This window comes from Scyliorhinus torazame, chromosome 5, assembly GCF_047496885.1.
Source record: "Scyliorhinus torazame isolate Kashiwa2021f chromosome 5, sScyTor2.1, whole genome shotgun sequence".
NCBI lineage: Eukaryota > Metazoa > Chordata > Chondrichthyes > Carcharhiniformes > Scyliorhinidae > Scyliorhinus > Scyliorhinus torazame.
In genome coordinates this window covers 133,821,253-133,834,567 of record NC_092711.1, presented here as the reverse complement: position 1 = coordinate 133,834,567, position 13,315 = coordinate 133,821,253, and positions in this window count along the sequence as shown.

Sequence of the window (13,315 nt, the reverse complement as noted above, 5' to 3'; positions counted from 1 at the left end):
ACACCCCTCACTGTAACACTCGCTGATATACCCCACACCACTCACTATAACACTCTGATATACCCCACACCCCTCACTGTAACACTCTGATATACCCCACACCCCTCACTGTAACACTCTCTGATATACCCCACCCCCCTCACTGTAACACTCTCTGATATACCCCACACCCCTCACTATAACACTCTCTTATATACCCCACACCCCTCACTGGAACACTCTGATATACCCCACACCCCTCACTGTAACACTCTGATATACCCCTCACTGTAACACTCTCTGATATACCCCACACCCCTCACTGTAACACACTCTGATATACCCCACACCCCTCACTGTAACACTCTGATATATCCCACACCCCTCACTGTAACACTCTCTGATATACCCCACACCCCTCACTGTAACACTCTCTGATATACACCACACCCGTCACTGTAACACTCTCTGATATACCCCACACCCCTCACTGTAACACACTCTGATATACCCCACACCCCTCACTGTAACACCCTGATATACCCCACACCCCTCACTGTAACACACTCTGATATACCCCACACCCCTCACTGTAACACTCTCTGATATACCCCACACCCCTCACTGTAACATTCTGATATACACCACACCCCTCACTGTAACACTCTCTGATATACCCCACAACCCTCACTGTAACACACTGATGTACCCCACAACCCTCACTGTAACCCTCTCTGATATACTCCACACCCCTCACTGTAACACTCTGATGTACCCCACACCCCTCACTGTAACACTCTCTGATATACCCCACACCCCTCACTGTAACACTCTCTGATATACCCCACACCCCTCACTGTAACACTCTCTGATATACCCCACACTCCTCACTGTAACACTCTGATATACCACACACCCCTCACTGTAACACTCTCTGATATACCCCACACAACTCACTCTAACATACTCTGATATACCCCACACCGCTCACTGTATCACTCTCTGATATACTCCATATCCCGCACTGTAACACTTTCTGATATACCCCACACCCGTCACTGTAACAATCTGATATACCCCACACCCCTCACTGTAACACTCTCAGATATACCCCACACCCCTCACGGTATCACTCTGATATACCCCACACCGCTCACTGTAACACTCTCTGATCTCCCCCACACCGCTCACTGTAACACTCTGATATACCCCACACCCCTCACTATAACACTGTGATATACTTCACACCCCTCACTGTAACCCTCTCTGATATACCTCACACACCTCACTGTAACACTCTCTGATATACCCCACACCCCTCACTTTAACACTCTGATATACCCCACACCCCTCACTGTAACATTCTCTCATATACCCCCCAACCCCCACTGTTACACTCTCTGATATACCCCACCCCCCTCACTGTAACACTCTGATAGACTCCACACCCCTCACTGTAACACTCGCTGATATACCCCACAACCCTCACTATAACACTCTGATAGACTCCACACCCCTCACTGTAACACTCTGATATACCCCACAACCCTCACTTTAACACCATCTGATATATCCCACACCCCTCACTGTAACACCCGCTGATATACCCCACACCACTCACTGTAACACTCTCTGATATACCCCACACCCCTCACTGTAACACTCTGGTATACCCCGCACCCCTCACTGTAACACTCTCTGATATACCCCACACCCCTCACTGTAACACTCTCTGATATATCCCACACCCCTCACTGTAACACTCTCTGATATACACCACACACCTCACTGTAACACTCTCTGATATACACCACACCCCTCACTGTAACACTCTCTGATATATCCCACACCGCTCACTGTAACACTCTCTGATATACCCCACACCTCTCACTGTAACACTCTGATATACCCCACACCCCTCACTGTAACACTCTCTGATATACCCCACACCCCTCACTGTAACTCTCTGATATACCCCACACCCCTCACTGTAACACTCTCTGACATACCCCACACCCCTCAATGTAACACTCTCTGATATACCCCACACCCCTCACTGTAACACTCTGATATACCCCACACCCCTCACTGTAACACTCTGATATACCCCACACCACTCACTGTAACACTCTGATATACCCACACCCCTCACTTTAACCCTCTGATATACCCCACACCCCTCACTGTAACACTCTGATATTCCCCACACCCCTCACTGTAACACTCTGATATACCCCACACCCCTCACTGTAACACTCTGATATACCCCACACCCCTCACTGTAACACTTTGATATACCCCACACCCCTCACTGTAACCCTCTGATATCCCCCACACCCCTCACTGTAACCCTCTGATATACTCCACACCCCTCACTGTAACACTCTCAGATGTACCCCACACCCCTCAATGTAACACTCTGATATACCCCACACCCCTCTCTGTAACCCTCTGATATACCCCACACCCCTCACTGTAACACTCTGATATACCCCACACCCCTCACTGTAACCCACTGATATACTCCACACCCCTCACTGTAACACTCTCTGATATACCCCACACCCCTCACTGTGACCCTCTGATATACCCCACACCCCACACTGTAACGCTCTCTGATATACCCCACACCCCTCACTGTAACCCTCTGATATACCCCACACCCCACACTGTAACACTCTCTGCTATACCCCACAACCCTCACTTTAACACCATCTGATATATCCCACACCCCTCACTGTAACACCCGCTGATATACCCCAATCCACTCACTGTAACACTCTCTGATATACCCCACATCTCTCACTGTAACACGCTGATATACCCCACACCCCTCACTGTAACACTCTGATATACCCCACACCCATCACTGGAACACTCTCTGATATGCCCCACACCCCTCACTGTAACACTCTGATATACCCCACACCCCTCACTGTAACAGTCTGATATACCCCACACCCCTCACTGTAACACTCTGATATACCCCATACCACTCTCTGTAACACTCTGATATACCCCACACCCCTCACTGTAACACTCTGACAAACCCCACAACCCTCACTGTAACACTCTCTGATATACCCCACACCCCTCACTATAACACTCTGATAGACTCCACACCCCTCACTGTAACACTCTCTGATATTCCCCACACCCCTCAATGTATCACTCTCCAAGAAACCACACACCCCTCACTGTAACACACTCTGATATACCCGACACCCCTCACTGTAACACTCTCTGATATACCCCACACCCCTCACGGGAACACTCTGATGTATCCCACACCCCTCACTGTAACACACTGATGTACCCCACACCCCTCACTGTAACACACTCTGATATACCCCACACCCCTCACTGTAACACTCTAATATACCCCACACCCCTCACTGTAACACTCTCTGATATACCCCACACCCCTCACTGTAACGCACTGATATACCCCACACCCCTCACTGTAACACTCTCAGATATACCCCACACTCCTCACTATCACACTCTCTGATATACCCCACACCCCTCTCTGTAACACTCTCTGATATACCCCACAGCCCTCACTGTAACACACTGATATACCCCACACCCCTCTCTGTAACACTCTCTGATATACCTCACACCCCTCACTGTAAAACTCTCCAAGAAACGCCACACCCCTCACTGTAACACTCTCTGATATACCCCACACCCCTCACTGTAACACTCTCTGATATACCCCACACCCCTCACTGAAACACTCTCTGATATACACCACACCCCTCACGGGAACACTCTCTGATATACCCCACACCCCTCACAGTATCACTCTGATATACCCCACACCCCTCACTGTAACACTCTCTGATATACCCCACACCCCTCACTGTAACACTCTGATATGCCCCACACCCATCACTATAACACTCTGATATGCCTCACACCCATCACTATTCCACTCTCTGATATACCCCACACCCCTCACTGTAACACTCTCTGATATACCCCATACCCCTCACTGTAACACTCAGATATACCCCAAACCCCTCACTGTAACACTCTCTGATATACCCCACACCCCTCACGGGAAAAATCTGATATACCCCACTCCCCTCACTGTAACACTCTCTGATATACCCCACACCCCTCACTGTAACACTCTCTGATATACCCCACACCCCTCACGGGAACAATCTGATATACCCCAGAACCCCCACGGGAACACTCTGATATACCCCACACCCCTCACTGTAACACTCTCTGATATACCCCACACCCCTCACTGTAACACTCTCTGATATACCCCACACCCCTCACTGTAACACTCTCTGATATACCCCACACCCTTCACTGTAACACACTGATATACCCCACACCCCTCACTGTAACAATCTGATATACACCGCACTCCTCACTGTAACACTCTCTGATATACCCCACAGCCCTCACTGTAACACACTGATATACCCCACACCCCTCACTGTAAAACTCTCTGATAGACCCCACACCCCTCACTTTAACACTCTGATATACCCCACACCCCTCACTGTAACACTCTGATAGACTCCACACCCCTCACTGTAACACTCTGATATACCCCACAACCCTCACTTTAACACCATCTGATATATCCCACACCCCTCACTGTAACACCCGCTGATATACCCCACACCACTCACTGTAACACTCTCTGATATACCCCACACCCCTCACTGTAACACTCTGGTATACCCCGCACCCATCACTGTAACACTCTCTGATATACCCCACACCCCTCACTGTAACACTCTCTGATATATCCCACACCCCTCACTGTAACACTCTCTGATATACACCACACCCCTCACTGTAACACTCTCTGATATACACCACACCCCTCACTGTAACACTCTCTGATATATCCCACACTGCTCACTGTAACACTCTCTGATATACCCCACACCTCTCACTGTAACACTCTGATATACCCCACACCCCTCACTGTAACACTCTCTGATATACCCCACACCCCTCACTGTAACTCTCTCTGATATACCTCACACACCTCACTGTAACACTCTCTGATATACCCCACACCCCTCACTTTAACACTCTGATATACCCCACACCCCTCACTGTAACATTCTCTCATATACCCCCCAACCCCCACTGTTACACTCTCTGATATACCCCACACCCCTCACTGTAACACTCTCTGATATACCCCACACCCCTCACTGTAACTCTCTGATATACCCCACACCCCTCACTGTAACACTCTCTGATATACCCCACACCCATCACTGTAACACTCTCTGATATACCCCACACCCCTCACTGTAACACTCTCTGATATACCCCACACACCCCACTGTAACACTCTCCGATACACCACACACCCCTCACTGTAACACACTGATATACCCCACACCCCTCACTGTAACACTCGCTGATATACCCCACACCCCTCACTATAACACTCTGATATACCCCTCACTGTAACACTCTGATATACCCCACACCCCTCACTGTAACACTCTGATATACCCCGCACCCCTCACTGTAACACACTGATATACCCCACACCCCTCACTGTAACACTCGCTGATATACCCCACACCCCTCACTATAACACTCTGATATACCCCACACCCCTCACTGTAACACTCTGATATACCCCACACCCCTCACTGTAACACTCTCTGATATACTCCACACCCCTCAATGTAACACTCTCTGATTTACCCCCACCCCTCACTGTAACACTCTAATATACCCCACAACCCTCACTGTGACACTCTCTGATATACCCCACACCCCTCACTGTAACACTCTCTGATATACCCCAGACCCCTCACTGTAACACTCTCTGATATACCCCACACCCCTCACTGTAACACTCTGATATACCCCACACCACTCACTGTAACACTCTGATAGACCCCACACCCCTCACTGTAACACTCTCTGATATACCCCACACCTTTCACTGTAACACTCTCTGATATACCCCACACCCCTCACTGTAACACTCTCTGATATACCCCTCACTGGAACACTCTGATATACCCCACACCCCTCACTGTAACACTCTGATATACCCCACACCCCTCACTGTAACACTCTGATATACCCCACACCCCTCACTGTAACACTCTGATATACCCCACACCCCTCTCTGTAACGCTCTGATATACCCCACACCCCTCACTGTAACACTCTGATAGACCCCACACCCCTCACTGTAACACTCTGATATACCCCACACCCCTCACTGTAACACTATCTGATATACCCCACACCCCTCACTGTAACACTCTCTGATATACCCCACACCCCTCACTGTAACACTCGCTGATATACCCCACACCACTCACTATAACACTCTGATATACCCCACACCCCTCACTGTAACACTCTGATATACCCCACACCCCTCACTGTAACACTCTCTGATATACCCCACCCCCCTCACTGTAACACTCTCTGATATACCCCACACCCCTCACTATAACACTCTCTTATATACCCCACACCCCTCACTGGAACACTCTGATATACCCCACACCCCTCACTGTAACACTCTGATATACCCCTCACTGTAACACTCTCTGATATACCCCACACCCCTCACTGTAACACACTCTGATATACCCCACACCCCTCACTGTAACACTCTGATATATCCCACACCCCTCACTGTAACACTCTCTGATATACCCCACACCCCTCACTGTAACACTCTCTGATATACACCACACCCGTCACTGTAACACTCTCTGATATACCCCACACCCCTCACTGTAACACACTCTGATATACCCCACACCCCTCACTGTAACACCCTGATATACCCCACACCCCTCACTGTAACACACTCTGATATACCCCACACCCCTCACTGTAACACTCTCTGATATACCCCACACCCCTCACTGTAACATTCTGATATACACCACACCCCTCACTGTAACACTCTCTGATATACCCCACAACCCTCACTGTAACACACTGATGTACCCCACAACCCTCACTGTAACCCTCTCTGATATACTCCACACCCCTCACTGTAACACTCTGATGTACCCCACACCCCTCACTGTAACACTCTCTGATATACCCCACACCCCTCACTGTAACACTCTCTGATATACCCCACACCCCTCACTGTAACACTCTCTGATATACCCCACACTCCTCACTGTAACACTCTGATATACCACACACCCCTCACTGTAACACTCTCTGATATACCCCACACAACTCACTCTAACATACTCTGATATACCCCACACCGCTCACTGTAACACTCTCTGATATACTCCATATCCCGCACTGTAACACTTTCTGATATACCCCACACCCGTCACTGTAACAATCTGATATACCCCACACCCCTCACTGTAACACTCTCAGATATACCCCACACCCCTCACGGTATCACTCTGATATACCCCACACCGCTCACTGTAACACTCTCTGATCTCCCCCACACCGCTCACTGTAACACTCTGATATACCCCACACCCCTCACTATAACACTGTGATATACTTCACACCCCTCACTGTAACCCTCTCTGATATACCTCACACACCTCACTGTAACACTCTCTGATATACCCCACACCCCTCACTTTAACACTCTGATATACCCCACACCCCTCACTGTAACATTCTCTCATATACCCCCCAACCCCCACTGTTACACTCTCTGATATACCCCACCCCCCTCACTGTAACACTCTGATAGACTCCACACCCCTCACTGTAACACTCGCTGATATACCCCACAACCCTCACTATAACACTCTGATAGACTCCACACCCCTCACTGTAACACTCTGATATACCCCACAACCCTCACTTTAACACCATCTGATATATCCCACACCCCTCACTGTAACACCCGCTGATATACCCCACACCACTCACTGTAACACTCTCTGATATACCCCACACCCCTCACTGTAACACTCTGGTATACCCCGCACCCCTCACTGTAACACTCTCTGATATACCCCACACCCCTCACTGTAACACTCTCTGATATATCCCACACCCCTCACTGTAACACTCTCTGATATACACCACACACCTCACTGTAACACTCTCTGATATACACCACACCCCTCACTGTAACACTCTCTGATATATCCCACACCGCTCACTGTAACACTCTCTGATATACCCCACACCTCTCACTGTAACACTCTGATATACCCCACACCCCTCACTGTAACACTCTCTGATATACCCCACACCCCTCACTGTAACTCTCTGATATACCCCACACCCCTCACTGTAACACTCTCTGACATACCCCACACCCCTCAATGTAACACTCTCTGATATACCCCACACCCCTCACTGTAACACTCTGATATACCCCACACCCCTCACTGTAACACTCTGATATACCCCACACCACTCACTGTAACACTCTGATATACCCACACCCCTCACTTTAACCCTCTGATATACCCCACACCCCTCACTGTAACACTCTGATATTCCCCACACCCCTCACTGTAACACTCTGATATACCCCACACCCCTCACTGTAACACTCTGATATACCCCACACCCCTCACTGTAACACTTTGATATACCCCACACCCCTCACTGTAACCCTCTGATATCCCCCACACCCCTCACTGTAACCCTCTGATATACTCCACACCCCTCACTGTAACACTCTCAGATGTACCCCACACCCCTCAATGTAACACTCTGATATACCCCACACCCCTCTCTGTAACCCTCTGATATACCCCACACCCCTCACTGTAACACTCTGATATACCCCACACCCCTCACTGTAACCCACTGATATACTCCACACCCCTCACTGTAACACTCTCTGATATACCCCACACCCCTCACTGTGACCCTCTGATATACCCCACACCCCACACTGTAACGCTCTCTGATATACCCCACACCCCTCACTGTAACCCTCTGATATACCCCACACCCCACACTGTAACACTCTCTGCTATACCCCACAACCCTCACTTTAACACCATCTGATATATCCCACACCCCTCACTGTAACACCCGCTGATATACCCCACACCACTCACTGTAACACTCTCTGATATACCCCACATCTCTCACTGTAACACGCTGATATACCCCACACCCCTCACTGTAACACTCTGATATACCCCACACCCATCACTGGAACACTCTCTGATATGCCCCACACCCCTCACTGTAACACTCTGATATACCCCACACCCCTCACTGTAACAGTCTGATATACCCCACACCCCTCACTGTAACACTCTGATATACCCCATACCACTCTCTGTAACACTCTGATATACCCCACACCCCTCACTGTAACACTCTGACAAACCCCACAACCCTCACTGTAACACTCTCTGATATACCCCACACCCCTCACTATAACACTCTGATAGACTCCACACCCCTCACTGTAACACTCTCTGATATTCCCCACACCCCTCAATGTATCACTCTCCAAGAAACCACACACCCCTCACTGTAACACACTCTGATATACCCGACACCCCTCACTGTAACACTCTCTGATATACCCCACACCCCTCACGGGAACACTCTGATGTATCCCACACCCCTCACTGTAACACACTGATGTACCCCACACCCCTCACTGTAACACACTCTGATATACCCCACACCCCTCACTGTAACACTCTAATATACCCCACACCCCTCACTGTAACACTCTCTGATATACCCCACACCCCTCACTGTAACGCACTGATATACCCCACACCCCTCACTGTAACACTCTCAGATATACCCCACACTCCTCACTATCACACTCTCTGATATACCCCACACCCCTCTCTGTAACACTCTCTGATATACCCCACAGCCCTCACTGTAACACACTGATATACCCCACACCCCTCTCTGTAACACTCTCTGATATACCTCACACCCCTCACTGTAAAACTCTCCAAGAAACGCCACACCCCTCACTGTAACACTCTCTGATATACCCCACACCCCTCACTGTAACACTCTCTGATATACCCCACACCCCTCACTGAAACACTCTCTGATATACACCACACCCCTCACGGGAACACTCTCTGATATACCCCACACCCCTCACAGTTTCACTCTGATATACCCCACACCCCTCACTGTAACACTCTCTGATATACCCCACACCCCTCACTGTAACACTCTGATATGCCCCACACCCATCACTATAACACTCTGATATGCCTCACACCCATCACTATTCCACTCTCTGATATACCCCACACCCCTCACTGTAACACTCTCTGATATACCCCATACCCCTCACTGTAACATCAGATATACCCCAAACCCCTCACTGTAACACTCTCTGATATACCCCACACCCCTCACGGGAAAAATCTGATATACCCCACTCCCCTCACTGTAACACTCTCTGATATACCCCACACCCCTCACTGTAACACTCTCTGATATACCCCACACCCCTCACGGGAACAATCTGATATACCCCAGAACCCCCACGGGAACACTCTGATATACCCCACACCCCTCACTGTAACACTCTCTGATATACCCCACACCCCTCACTGTAACACTCTCTGATATACCCCACACCCCTCACTGTAACACTCTCTGATATACCCCACACCCTTCACTGTAACACACTGATATACCCCACACCCCTCACTGTAACAATCTGATATACACCGCACTCCTCACTGTAACACTCTCTGATATACCCCACAGTCCTCACTGTAACACACTGATATACCCCACACCCCTCACTGTAAAACTCTCTGATAGACCCCACACCCCTCACTTTAACACTCTGATATACCCCACACCCCTCACTGTAACACTCTGATAGACTCCACACCCCTCACTGTAACACTCTGATATACCCCACAACCCTCACTTTAACACCATCTGATATATCCCACACCCCTCACTGTAACACCCGCTGATATACCCCACACCACTCACTGTAACACTCTCTGATATACCCCACACCCCTCACTGTAACACTCTGGTATACCCCGCACCCATCACTGTAACACTCTCTGATATACCCCACACCCCTCACTGTAACACTCTCTGATATATCCCACACCCCTCACTGTAACACTCTCTGATATACACCACACCCCTCACTGTAACACTCTCTGATATACACCACACCCCTCACTGTAACACTCTCTGATATATCCCACACTGCTCACTGTAACACTCTCTGATATACCCCACACCTCTCACTGTAACACTCTGATATACCCCACACCCCTCACTGTAACACTCTCTGATATACCCCACACCCCTCACTGTAACTCTCTCTGATATACCTCACACACCTCACTGTAACACTCTCTGATATACCCCACACCCCTCACTTTAACACTCTGATATACCCCACACCCCTCACTGTAACATTCTCTCATATACCCCCCAACCCCCACTGTTACACTCTCTGATATACCCCACCCCCCTCACTGTAACACTCTGATAGACTCCACACCCCTCACTGTAACACTCGCTGATATACCCCACAACCCTCACTATAACACTCTGATAGACTCCACACCCCTCACTGTAACACTCTGATATACCCCACAACCCTCACTTTAACACCATCTGATATATCCCACACCCCTCACTGTAACACCCGCTGATATACCCCACACCACTCACTGTAACACTCTCTGATATACCCCACACCCCTCACTGTAACACTCTGGTATACCCCGCACCCCTCACTGTAACACTCTCTGATATACCCCACATCCCTCACTGTAACACTCTCTGATATATCCCACACACCTCACTGTAACACTCTCTGATATACACCACACCCCTCACTGTAACACTCTCTGATATATCCCACACCGCTCACTGTAACACTCTCTGATATACCCCACACCTCTCACTGTAACACTCTGATATACCCCACACCCCTCACTGTAACACTCTCTGATATACCCCACACCCCTCACTGTAACTCTCTGATATACCCCACACCCCTCACTGTAACACTCTCTGACATACCCCACACCCCTCAATGTAACACTCTCTGATATACCCCACACCCCTCACTGTAACACTCTGATATACCCCACACCCCTCACTGTAACACTCTGATATACCCCACACCACTCACTGTAACACTCTGATATACCCACACCCCTCACTTTAACCCTCTGATATACCCCACACCCCTCACTGTAACACTCTGATATTCCCCACTCCCCTCACTGTAACACTCTGATATACCCCACACCCCTCACTGTAACACTCTGATATACCCCACACCCCTCACTGTAACACTTTGATATACCCCACACCCCTCACTGTAACCCTCTGATATCCCCCACACCCCTCACTGTAACCCTCTGATATACTCCACACCCCTCACTGTAACACTCTCAGATGTACCCCACACCCCTCAATGTAACACTCTGATATACCCCACACCCCTCTCTGTAACCCTCTGATATACCCCACACCCCTCACTGTAACACTCTGATATACCCCACACCCCTCACTGTAACCCACTGATATACTCCACACCCCTCACTGTAACACTCTCTGATATACCCCACACCCCTCACTGTGACCCTCTGATATACCCCACACCCCACACTGTAACGCTCTCTGATATACCCCACACCCCTCACTGTAACCCTCTGATATACCCCACACCCCACACTGTAACACTCTCTGCTATACCCCACAACCCTCACTTTAACACCATCTGATATATCCCACACCCCTCACTGTAACACCGGCTGATATACCCCACACCACTCACTGTAACACTCTCTGATATACCCCACATCTCTCACTGTAACACGCTGATATACCCCACACCCCTCACTGTAACACTCTGATATACCCCACACCCATCACTGGAACACTCTCTGATATGCCCCACACCCCTCACTGTAACACTCTGATATACCCCACACCCCTCACTGTAACAGTCTGATATACCCCACACCCCTCACTGTGACACTCTGATATACCCCATACCACTCTCTGTAACACTCTGATATACCCCACACCCCTCACTGTAACACTCTGACAAACCCCACAACCCTCACTGTAACACTCTCTGATATACCCCACACCCCTCACTATAACACTCTGATAGACTCCACACCCCTCACTGTAACACTCTCTGATATTCCCCACACCCCTCAATGTATCACTCTCCAAGAAACCACACACCCCTCACTGTAACACACTCTGATATACCCGACACCCCTCACTGTAACACTCTCTGATATACCCCACACCCCTCACGGGAACACTCTGATGTATCCCACACCCCTCACTGTAACACACTGATGTACCCCACACCCCTCACTGTAACACACTCTGATATACCCCACACCCCTCA